General features: G+C 45.5%; 1 protein-coding gene across 5 annotated transcripts in view; it reads left to right on the top strand.

Moving 5' to 3' along the window:
* Positions 1 to 12138, top strand: part of LOC105190778 (uncharacterized) — a 39377-nt gene that overhangs the window by 10774 nt on the left and 16465 nt on the right. For 2 of the 5 annotated variants that reach the window (XM_025305390.1, XM_025305391.1), the window contains exon 4: positions 10992 to 11249. The exons of 1 other annotated variant lie outside the window; for it this stretch is intronic. The gene's annotated coding sequence lies outside the window, so the exon portion shown is untranslated. Of the gene's footprint in view, positions 1 to 10063; positions 10611 to 10991; positions 11250 to 12138 lie in introns of those variants that run through there. 2 more of the 5 variants (XM_011153700.3, XM_025305393.1) reach the window with 2 other exon arrangements.

The raw sequence follows: 12138 nt of genomic DNA, 5'->3' as shown, positions 1-12138 counted from the left end.
TTCTTGTCTTGCAGACGGCGAAAGGATGTTCACTGCGGACATTTAAATATCCAGACGGGCTCAATACATAAACGACGCGTTGTTTCCTCGCATTCATAATGGAGTAACGAATAAAGGAGCGGTTACGTCACGGCAGATCGCGAAGGTCGGAGTGATCGTTTTTTGGCCTGCTGCCATTTCGTCACTGCGCTTTCATCGACAAAGCGCGCTCGTTGTCAATATGTGCATCACCGATGAGCCGGGTTTTAGTAATTAATTATAACGGTAAATCGCTTTTGTTCGCATATAACTTCCTTCGCGTTCGAGCGCTTCGCTGAAATGCCAACCGGTCTAATGATTAATCGCGCGGCATTCGCTACCAGTATTTTCTTCGACCTTTGCATCGTATATCGCGACGGAGGGGAATCTCGACGAAAACAAAGTCATTTTGCGTTGTTGATGCTCGATAACGCCGTAGTGTAATTTTGCCAGACGACGTCATTGCGTCAGTATGCTAATCGGTGTGCTACGCTATGAAAGAGCATGCTTATTAGCAAAATCTCGTTGGTATGGCAATAATTGTGCAATAATAATGATTCTACCGGGAGGATTCACATATATTGAAATTTTGCAAAACCCATTTACAATTAAGCAGGAACGAGAATGAATCACGCTCTGTCGCATTGTGACCTTTCAGTGATGAATATTTTTGCGAGAGAGGAACCTACTGATAACCTCGTGAATATTTCTGTCGGAACATAATTCTCGATCGATTGCAATTAATTAACGACTGATAATCTCGCTTGACATTCCAACGGAACTCACCAAGCAGCTGGCGCGACGACGCGCGACGTCCGCGGAAATATTTTCGCACTTTCGATTGTTCGCAATTCGCGCGACCAGCGTGGACGCCGTGTCGCGGTGTAATCGCGCGCGACAAACTCCGATCCATCGATTTATCGTTAATGAGCGAAACGGGCGAGCATTCTCGCAGAGCACTTTTTAAATAGCCAGCCAATTTGCTTAACAATGTACGCAACGTGCCGATAATTCAGTCGCGGACGAACCCGCGACGACCTACATACGCGCCCAGAAGCTATTAATTATGCCCCTAAGGTTTCATAGCTACGTGCAAGAATGGCGCTTTAAATAATTTATTTCCGATGAGCCGCGCTCACACACACACACACGGACGATAAATAAGGGAAGAGCCGTGCCGCGCGCGCACAGAACCAGATTACGGCAGTGGCCGCGACCTGTCGTTAACGTCGGTGATTCACGACGTCAGAAGCGCTGAAAGGATAACGCTCTCCACACACGCTGACAGTATCCTGCGAATTTATGGTTTATGCACTTCCTGATAAGAACGTGCGCGCGGTTCGTGTACGCGTTTAACGCGTGCGCACGCGCGCGCATTGCGTTCGCGGCGCATGATTTCTGCACTGGACGGTAAAAGCTGCGGTCGCGCTGCAGAGATGGGGTCTGGATTATTCCGACCGGCGGGATTAAATTCGCGGGGAATGATCAGTCGCGGGCGCATAGTGTTTGCGTATTAGAAAATACTGATATATCGGAAAATTTATTCGGCGTTTTTGTCTGAATTATATTAAAAACTTGCTCATCCACTCTAGCGATTCACTTTGCGCCATTTTACCTGGTTTTTAACTATCACACTCGCGATCAATCTCGTAGCTAAGTTAGTTCCCGACAGGACGTTATGCAAGATTCGTGTTTGCGGTTTCCGCTCTTCTCTCTCTCTCTCTCTCTCTCTCTCTCTCTCTCTCTATTTTTTTTATTATTTACCCGGAAACGCGCATGAAAACGGTCGAGACGCGATCGGAGCACACACGGTCGATTGGAAATTGAATTACTCTCACTGTTCACGGATGGTTCGCCGTTTCCGCTATTCTTGATTTCAGACGATTTCGGACTTTTCATCGCTAAGTCAATATTTCCACCGTCGAATCCGTCGCGATCTACAAACGAACGCTTTCATAGCATTTTCATACCATAGTATCAGTAACACGTACATGAGTCATTTAGGTATTCTATTTTCTTATGAAATGTTGGAAGATAAGATATCTGCTAAAGTAAAGCGAATATATATTGGTATCTTTCCATTTTAGCAATTTTTCTGCATTTATGAGCATTTAATCTTATCCGTGTTGACTGTGTACAGTTCTCATTTCGCGTCTCTTATTGTTTGTAACATATTGTTCTTGTACAAAGAATATTGTTTACGCTTTGCGTTATCAGCCCTGCATACACACTTGAAGCCATCATATTACTTGACTGTGTCACGACGTGAAACGTGAATGTATGTAAGTTAGTCCTTTTTGAGATCAATAGATTTAACTAATTTACCCCGGGACGGACTGGTTTGTGTGAATTATGTTTTAACTCGGAACGAAGAAGGATCTTTAGGACTTAATCTGAGGAGACGAATATTTAAGTATCGAATCTTTAATTTTTATCTTTTACAATTGAGAGTCAATAGATCAGAGTGTTAAGAATGTTTTCTCTGTGTGTTTGAGTCGTGAAATACAAGAATGGGTAAGTGAATGAATGGTATGGAATGAATCTTTCTGAATGAATGAACGATAATCGAATCAATGATGATCACTGGTCTGCGCGTCGCTTTTTATAGGCAGGTGGTGAGATATCCCCGCGCGAGTTCTTACCACCTTATCAGTAGTAGGGGAAGGATCTTTTCCATGATATAAGAGTGATAATCAATAATCGTGGTTATGGTATTTATTATCTACCCATTGTTCTTTTAATCTTCTCCGATGAAGAAGCATTCGGTGTTGTATTTATTACGTCTAGACCGAGGATCAAGTGGCCAAAATATCCGGTCTAAACGTTATTGTTAAATTGATTTTATGATTGAATTTAGAAATATTGTTTAAAGTTACGTGGACGTAACAACTGAAACAATCTAGTCCATATTTAGCATCTTTTTTATTAAATAAATGTCGATATAAAAGGATTTATTAAATTCTATCATAGAGACGTATATACACACACACACACACACACACATCGTTAACATTACATTCAGTAAATTTTTCCTTAGCAATAATATATTTTGGAAATCAGCTTCGTTTAACAGTACGAGCGAGATATACAGTTGCATTCGCGAGTGTTTGCGAATGACGCGTATTTAACAAGGCTCCTTGTTAAAAATTCGCAAGGATTTCACAAGGACGCGTTGAGAACTCCGTATATTATGAAGATAGAATCTCTCCGCCGAGTTATCGGAATAGTTATCGGCACGTACACGTATAAAGAAGTCTTAATAACTCCCTCAAAAACGCGAAATGACATCACGTTAAGTCACAATAAGTTCCGATTTTGTGTTATCGTTCTAACTATCGTCTTCTATTTGTACAACGTCTTTTTCAACCAACATTTTATCTGTGACTTATGGGAGATTAGAAACCGATTGAGTACACGTGTCCTTCGAAAAAAGAAAAATTGTTAAACGATATTGTATTACCTTCGTCCTTACAAATCGTGCAAAAGAAATCTCTCGATCAAGTCGCTCTCTTAGATGCGCCGAAACGGGACGAAGAAAAGCGGCGGTCGCGCGGCAGTTTTTTCTTTGTTGCTGCAGGATGCGAGTCGGTTTGCGGTCGCGATCGGTTCGTGCGGATAAACGGAGGCGCAGTTGCGGCATAATCGACGAGTCGCGCAAAATTGCGCGATTAATGACGATGGCGAACCGACCGAATTAACGGTAATGACGGACGGTTAGCTGGACGACGGATCGGTTGTGGAAGCGGACCGAGAGGAGGGTTATAAATCAGGATCAATTTCTGTCGGGCGATCATAAACGATCGTTCTAGGCCGCGACTTAAACGGTAGTTGTTGTTTAGCGATTACAAATGTGCCGCCTGTTTCTGTCCGAGCTACCTCTTCCACCAAGTTCCAATTTCAGCTTGTGTGTAATCAAGGACTGAGAATGAAAACATGGTTAAGAGCGGAAAGTTACGCAGAGATAAGTAATACGTATCTCTTCCCCTTTTTCTCTTACTTTTACTTACGTGTGTCTGAAGACGAATGTATTTCATCGCCAATCTTATCTTTTATTTATCGGTTTATTGAACGATTAACGATTTCCATTTTCAATTTCTGCGCGTCTCGATAATTACTATAATTATTATGGATTTGAGTACTCTATATGGTACGTATATTGTTCTTGCGAGATTTCTCATTAGACGGATCGAGATATCGGTGTACATCGTCAACCTTAGTATGTTAATTATGCCAATTATTTTAGCAACTCAAAACTAATATAGTCATTACATTATGATCTTCGCGATACGCAAGCTTCCCATGAGGTTAATTCGCGTCGAACTTCCCATGAGGTTAATTTGCACAAAATGTCTCTACACAGTCGATAGAAATGTTATTAAAGGTAGACTGTGAGGAAACCAAGTCGCGGAATGTTAATTGCACAAATCGATCGATCAGTCTCTCACGTTGTAACAATTTAATTCATTCGACGGTTCAACTTCTCGACAAGACCGTCTCTTACAGTTTCACATGGAACGCCCGACGAAATCTCGGCATCATTCTCGAAACATTGGACTAGCGCGAGAAATGGAGCACTTGCCGCACGGAAAAATGATATATCTTATATCATAATTAATGACGATGGCGAACCGACCGAATTAACGGTAATGACGGACGGTTAGCTGGACGACGGATCGGTTGTGGAAGCGGACCGCGGATAACGCGATACGCGATACGCTTGACAAGCGTCCGATGTTCTTGAAAATTACGATAGCAATATACTCGGACGCACGGATATCGTCGTTTCGTGTGGTTGATCAAGGACGTTACTGCTAATTGTAAGATCCTTCGTTCTTTGCGGCCTCCTTTTTTTACCGCGCAACGGCATCGCGAAAAGTTTACTCGCGGTCCTCGAATCGTAAGCCTACGGCTCGCTGTCGGGCGTAGCGGGACTTTCGCTTCTTACATCGTGGAAAAGCCATTCCGTTTTATTTTTACGCGCGAGCGCGTCTGCGTCTTCGCGTCGCGCGTCGCGTTTGAACTTCACTGTCCATTGTATTCTTTAATTAGACTTCCGCGTCGCGACCCCCATTATCTAATCGCCACGTAATTTCGCCACGAATAAGAGTCGCAAGTAGAGCGCCGTATAAATCTCAGGGAACATGAGAAAGAAAGAGAGAGAGAGAGAGAGAGAGAGAGAGACGCGAAGGACGCGGAGGACGCGAAAGAGCGAATCATACAGAATCCATCGCAGCCGTTCGTCGCGCGCATCATGCGCTCGACGCGCAATGAGAGGATCCCAATTAGAGACCGAAACGTTCGCGCTAATAAATCTTAATCTGATGCCTGCATCTGACATGTACTGTCCGGGCCTGACGAATGATTATATGAAGGGTGGAGGGAGGGCAAGGGGGAGGGGAGGGTGCGAGTAATAATAATAATAATAATCGAAACTCAGCATGAGCCCACACCTTTATGATAATGCCATCTATTAATATCACGCCGGACGCACGCGGATTCGTGACTAAAGGTCAGACGCAACGCGCGAGCGTTGCCAAGCTGTGCGAGACGTGAGAAAATGCTCTCTTCGCTCGTTTGTGGTCGCATAGTCGTCTCGTGACGAAATGATCCTCTCGCGGATTCCGCTCGCTCAGACCGGCGACGATAAACGCGACTCGTTTTCGAGCACGATTCGAATGCGCGAAATCGACCGATTTCGCATCGCACTCGTCGACGTCGGTGAACCCTCATGTTAGATAACTTCTCCATTCGCCGATCTCCGATGCGTTTCGTTTTCTCTCGCATGAAAATACCAAAATTACGCAATACCTTACGCCGCTTTGTCTCGCTTCGTTAAAGAGATAATCGGAATCGAGCGCCATGGAAAGCAGAACGGTCATACCGGAAAGAAAAAGAATACGAGGCATGGGGCGGCAGCTTAATATTTATTTATAGACCACTACCGATGGGGGGAGGAGGAGACGGAGAGAGAGAGAGAGAGAGAGAGAAAGGATAGCGTGACAATATATTTGAAATATGTACGTATAACGATGTGCACGTGCGAGATGCGTATACGTTTCGAAGCGAGGCGACATCGTTTCTCTTTGCGCTCCACGGTATCGCTTTTGCGCTCGCGCGCATTTTACGTCGTTATCGATGTGTTGCATATTGCAAATTTCATCGACATTCCAGTTTGCACGAAGTGTGGCCTGAAGCGAAACTTCATCGTTGCATTTCGCGATGCGATGCTCGTGTCGCATGTATGATGGTTATGATTTCAGAAGCGACGCGACAGAACGGCGAGAATATCGGAAGACTGATGACTCGTGACATTCTTTAGTTTATGTTACGGGAGCATCGCACTAAAGAAGGGAAGGGCCAAATAAATAACGCTTGCACGTTCTATTATACTGCGAATAAATCTCGACAAAGCTTACAAGTATATTGATTTCTCTTTTAATATTCAATTGATTGGAAATACAAAATCAGTATTAATAACAAAAATTCTATTGGAGAAAGCTTTATCGTGGCAAAATATTTCACAAGTACACAAAAGTATTTATTAATTTATGAAAAGGTTTAGAGAGAGAGAGAGAGAGAGAGAGAGAGAGAGAGAGAGAGAGAGAGAGAGAGAGGCACGAAAGTCGCCTTTTATTTAATGCGACGAATAATGGCGCATTATACAGTCTAATATGCGCATTCGTATGCGTCGGTCATTAGAGATGAAGAGAATCATTCATTATCCGACACGACGAGAGATTTTTCGCAAATCGAGTTTCACGAGTCCTCGAACGCGGCCGCGCTATTGTAACAGCGCTCTCTTCCTTCGCGGCAGCTCTCTCGCGCATCGGGCCATCTTTCTCAGATCGATTACGGCACCGACGATGAGCGGGATCCGCAGGACGTTCGTAACAGCCGGGAGCGCGAGTAATTACATATCCTGCACCAGTCGTTAACAGTTCTGCAATACAAAACCGCCGTCGCGCTGCCTCGATACGGCCTTACAGCTGGAAAAATGCGGAATTTATTCGCCGGCAACGACTAACAGGCGCGAGACCGTTAAAGCCGCAATCTGTTTATCAAATCGCGTTAATGACGACGTACATGAACGAACGATGGCTCATTCAGGCGCGCGTAGTTGAAATGCGAGAGCGCTTTATCTGTAGCATTACGGTTACATTGCGGCTCGAGAAGTAACGTAATGCTTCAATTATATCGTCTTGTGAAAGCATCCTACTTTGCTATATTACGTCAATATTAAGAGATATTAATGATCTCGTATTATGTAATATTAATATTGAAGAATTATAATATCAAGTGACGCCTTGTGCAATAAACTGATTAACAGAGTGCTATCTCAGATATTAATCAGCACAATTTGGAGGTACCAGCGCGTACATATTCTCTCGCCGGCATCGTACGATACTGCCGTAATTTACTATCCCGCCAATTATTGTACTGTCACGGTGTGGCGGAACGCAGTAATTTCCTTGTATTACAGCGCAGAGCACAGTAGCGCAATAATGCACGGTGACCAACGTATCGCTTACGTTCTCCAAGTATGCGTAGACCGCTCTAAGTGGGATTAAAAAAGCGAGATACGTTGTTTCCGCTTTTTCATTTCGATCAACGACCAACGATCGAGAGAGTGGAAGTCGTTTGTCGGACGCCGTCGACACATATAGTCGTGTATCAACAAATTAACAATAGAAAATGGAAAATAAGAAATTTGGCAAGAGCGGCGGACGTTTCGTCACGTTGGCGTCAAATATGAGTTTGGTAAAAGCACGTGTCGCGCTTGAACCACCCTGTACCCAGACACAGTTGGCGCCAAAGTGAATACACCCGAGTGGTGTTGACGTCGGCGGGAGTATCGAGCAAATCCCTGGAGACAATTATTGTCCGTAATGATGATCGTGACAGTCGTGTCCCAGTTGGAGCTCTGCTCACGGATCGCGAGCGAGCGTTCTATTGTTCCTTTCGTTGAGAAGCATTGCTCAAGATATATCCTGCCATTTTTCTTTAACAACGAGGATCCGCGATGAGCCACGGGGGGCGATCGAAAGCTTTGTAGGTGCATCCCTCGTGCAACGAATTTCGGTATTGATAACGATATCGGTTACGGTGTTTAACAGTAGTTTAACATGCGTATTTTTAATATCGCGGTAACAATAAAAAAACGGTTGTTGTTTGAAATTAAATCATGGTATCTATAATGATTGAGTTATACACTCTGTTATCGTATTACGATCGTATCGAACATAAGATAAACTTATTCACACAATAATTATAACTTCCATTTATATCTACAAACGTGGCGCCGCGCGGTTTTGTATACTACGTGTCGTGACTCGCGTGGATCGGCAAAATCTGTTTTATATTTTGAATCCATTGTATCTTATCTCTTTCTTATCGACGCGATCTACATTTCGTGGGGACCACTTTCCTTCGGACGATTTGCCGTCGAGTGTATATTACTCACCTATATTACTCATTCGAGTAACACGATGTCCTTCCAAGCAATTAAAAAGCAAAGAAAGAGAAAGAAAAGTTGTGGAATCGTGGTCGTGCCTTCGGTACTGATCGCCAATCTGCTCGGCCAATCGTGATCGAGAACAGGTTATCGGACAGATGTCGAGCGAGACAGTTTTAGTGGGAGAATTTAGGGCAAATGCCGGCCATACGCCATAATCTCATACGGCAGAATCTTTGCTTTCGCTAAATATCGTTATCTCGAGAGATTTCAACGTTTCGTGCGACGAGCGAAAATACCGATCTTTCTCGCGGCGATTTGAGCGGTGATCTCATAAGATCTCATAAGATCTGTATCTGTATTTGTATCTGTATCATAAGATCTGATCGCGCGAGGAGTAACTTAATTTTAAGTAGACGTCATTAGAGACGACGCAACATCGCAGTGACAGCAGGAGATTAATCGCGCGTGCGCGCGCGCGCGCGCGCGTTCGTAAATCCGTCCCGTCTTGATCGAGTTCACTTTCGTTCACAACGAACATACAGGAAGATGTATGGCCGGCCGATCGAGATCGCGCGATTCGATGGACGACGGTTCGTCTTTTAAATTCATAGCTGAGAAAGTTGCCGGGATCGTGATCCCCTGTTAGTCCGCGCTGCGATCCTTTTACTCGCGTGCCATCTCATAATTCCTCTCGTATATTCCTGGCGTTGAAACGCGCCTCTTAGACGATTTCGCTTTACACATGGGACAATTTTTCACGCGATCGAGCAGTTAATTACGTCCGACTTCCTAATGGGGTTCTTGCTGTCCGCTCGAGGAAACGAGCCGCTGTGCGAAATTCCGTCCCGAATTCTCCGTCGACGATTTAGCATGAACGCGAACATTAATTATTATTCTCGCTAATTATAAAGGCGCAACGCCTTTGTAATTTTATGCGCAACTTCGCTATCATGGGAGGGATTTGTATTAATTAATTAACCGATTACTTATTTACATGTTAAAATAATAGTGAGAGACACAGAAACGGACATTTTCAACGTGTAAGATATGAGACTACTGATTTATCGGCATCGGCTTGAGTTCAGCATATTTTTAGCTTGTGCATTTCATGCTTAAAATAAAAATAACAGCAACATCATCTCGGAAACAAACATATTCGGGATTTCTCGCGTATCTCTTTACAGTCTTTGTGTCGTCGGATGAACGACTATTTCTGCATAATTTCACGTCAATAACCAACTCGCTATTGTGCGAGAAGGGTGCGAGACACGAACGGTTCGGAGAGACCCGTCCGTCACACCCGCACAACAAAGATGCCCGTCGTCGCTCCCTCGCACAGACGCTTTTCCCTCACGGCTTCCCATGTGCGTTCCCCGATGCCCATGGGACCCGCAGGCATCATCTCCCTTCCAGTGGGGGCCACTGGTAAGTCGACCATCGACCACCTCTCTCTCTCTCTCTCTCTCTCTCTCTCTCTCTCTCTCTCTTTCGCTCGCTCTCTTTTCCTCTCCGTCGCTCATTCTCCCTCTCTCTCAGTCTCTTGCTCTTTCGCCGAGCTCCCCTCTCGATTCTCGCAGTCGGCCCCTTAGTCAAAGACTTCGTCTGGCGTCTGGCGGCAGTTCGAAGCGAGACGCCGACACGACGTACGACGAGTATTTTCGTCCTCGTTCTCGCGTTTCGAATCGCGATTTGATTCATCGTCATCGTCATCGTTCTCCACCTCCACGTTCTCGTGTTGCGCGTGGGGCGCGTCGACAGTTTTTCGCGAGCTCTCCTCACGGCGAAAATCGCGCGGTCGTCATTGGCGAACGAGTCCCGGGCTTTGGAGAACGTGCCGCGACCTGTTGCTGATGTGGAGGTGCGCGTAACAGGTCCTCGGGTGTCCTTTCGAGTGGCGGCGACCGGCGTACCGGCTTCCAGTAGCGGCTTTTTAGCGTCCACTCTGTAGACCACGTGACCGGGAACGGCCAAAGGTCCTCTGCAACCGCGCGTCTGAAAAGAGAATCCTCAAACTCAAGCCGAGGCCGGTTAAATTGGACATTGGGTGTTGAAAATTGTCGTGTTACGACGACGATCATCAACGCCGATCAACATCGGTCGCAGTGTGTCTTCGACTACACTCGAAGGATGAGCGACGGTAGGTGAAAATTGAACATTTGCGTGTGCTCGTTTTGCTCGTTTATTCACGCGAATGTCACGGGATCGCGTCAACGGTGAAGGACCGCGAGATTTCTACAGGACCTAGGTATATCGCTCCCTTCCAGATTCCGTTCCTCCCATTCAAGCAGATCGCATTCATCCAGCAGCAGCAGCAACAGCAGCTGGTACATACGCGTATATTTACACATACGCACACACACGCGCGCGCGCACGTTCGCACACGCATGGACGGTCTGGAGAAGAAAGCGCGTCCGCTTGGCGGATCTCGTATCGTTTCGTTGCGCCTTATTTTTCTCGGCATTTATCACTCCGGCGCAAGAAGGCAGTGACGAGACTGTGTGTCACCCTGATGTCGCAGATGCGCTCCTCTTGACCTCGAGGAGGACCGGCGAGGAGGACCAGGACGAGTGGTGAACCCCCGAGATGACGTGACGCGCCGGACGAGCGGAATGCCGGCGCGCTGACGCGGACCGCTCCTCTTCTTCGGCGGATCTCGTTGACGAGATGCGACCCGGACATCGGGACGCCGTCCGGACGGATTCGAACGGTTAGCGCCCGATCAGGTTCTGACGATCGTCGCGATCACGGCCGACTCGTCTCTCTCACCGTGCCTCTCGTAAGTAGAAACGGCCCCGAGCTAGGAATGGGATTGAACCGTGTCGATTCGCCGTGTCGACCGTGAATCTGGATCGATTCAGCGATTCTCGTTGAACAATGCTCGCGTGTTCGCGAGTTGCCGTCTCGCGTGCCGAAGCGCTCGACGTGATGGTATCGTCGGTATTCATCGGTACCAGAAATTGGTTGGTAGACGACCATATTTAAGAATTCGAAAGTATATCTGCGAGTATTTCAAGTATAGCGATAGCATCGAATCTTGTGAAAGCAACTTTCGAAGCTTGTATTTGTCATTAAAGTTTGGACCGGACGATACGTGCCTCGTGTCGTCAAGGAGATCTATATATGTAAAATTGCGTGTTGACGTATCACGTAATTTCCGCAGTTATTTCTGTTTCGTACAGTTAGCGAGAAACAGTTTGTACACATCTCAGAGATCTTATAGCTATAAGTAATAGCGTAATTTATTTATTTATTTATTGTAAATTGTTCTTATTGTGAATTTTATCTTCCCAAATTACTGTTCTACCATTCGTAATGAGGTCGAACATCCCGTCATCCCGTCTCTCTTCTGATGTTACACTCGCGATATACTCGATCCCATTCCTACTCGCAACTTTCAGAGCAACGCGTTTTCTCGGATCTTCTCTTGATGAGGAAAGATCGAAAGTTTTGGGAAATTGGTCGTTTTCTTCTGAAAGCTATTTACTTAACCTAGAGTGTACCAAGCGTCTTTGAGAAATGATGCTGAACTGGTCGGTATGTCTGTGGAAATTAAAAGATACGGTAACTTTCTGGTTACTCTTTAATGTGAAAATTGATCGTGATCTTTGTAATTCGAAGGTGTTGACTTGACACAATTTTCGCTCCGAAACCGTTCATTAAACGTA

This window comes from Harpegnathos saltator, unplaced genomic scaffold, assembly GCF_003227715.2.
Source record: "Harpegnathos saltator strain DR-91 unplaced genomic scaffold, Hsal_v8.6 scaffold694, whole genome shotgun sequence".
Classification (NCBI taxonomy): Eukaryota; Metazoa; Arthropoda; class Insecta; order Hymenoptera; family Formicidae; genus Harpegnathos; species Harpegnathos saltator.
The sequence above is the reverse complement of the archived record's forward strand: the minus strand, read 5'-3'. Positions and strand labels throughout refer to the sequence as shown.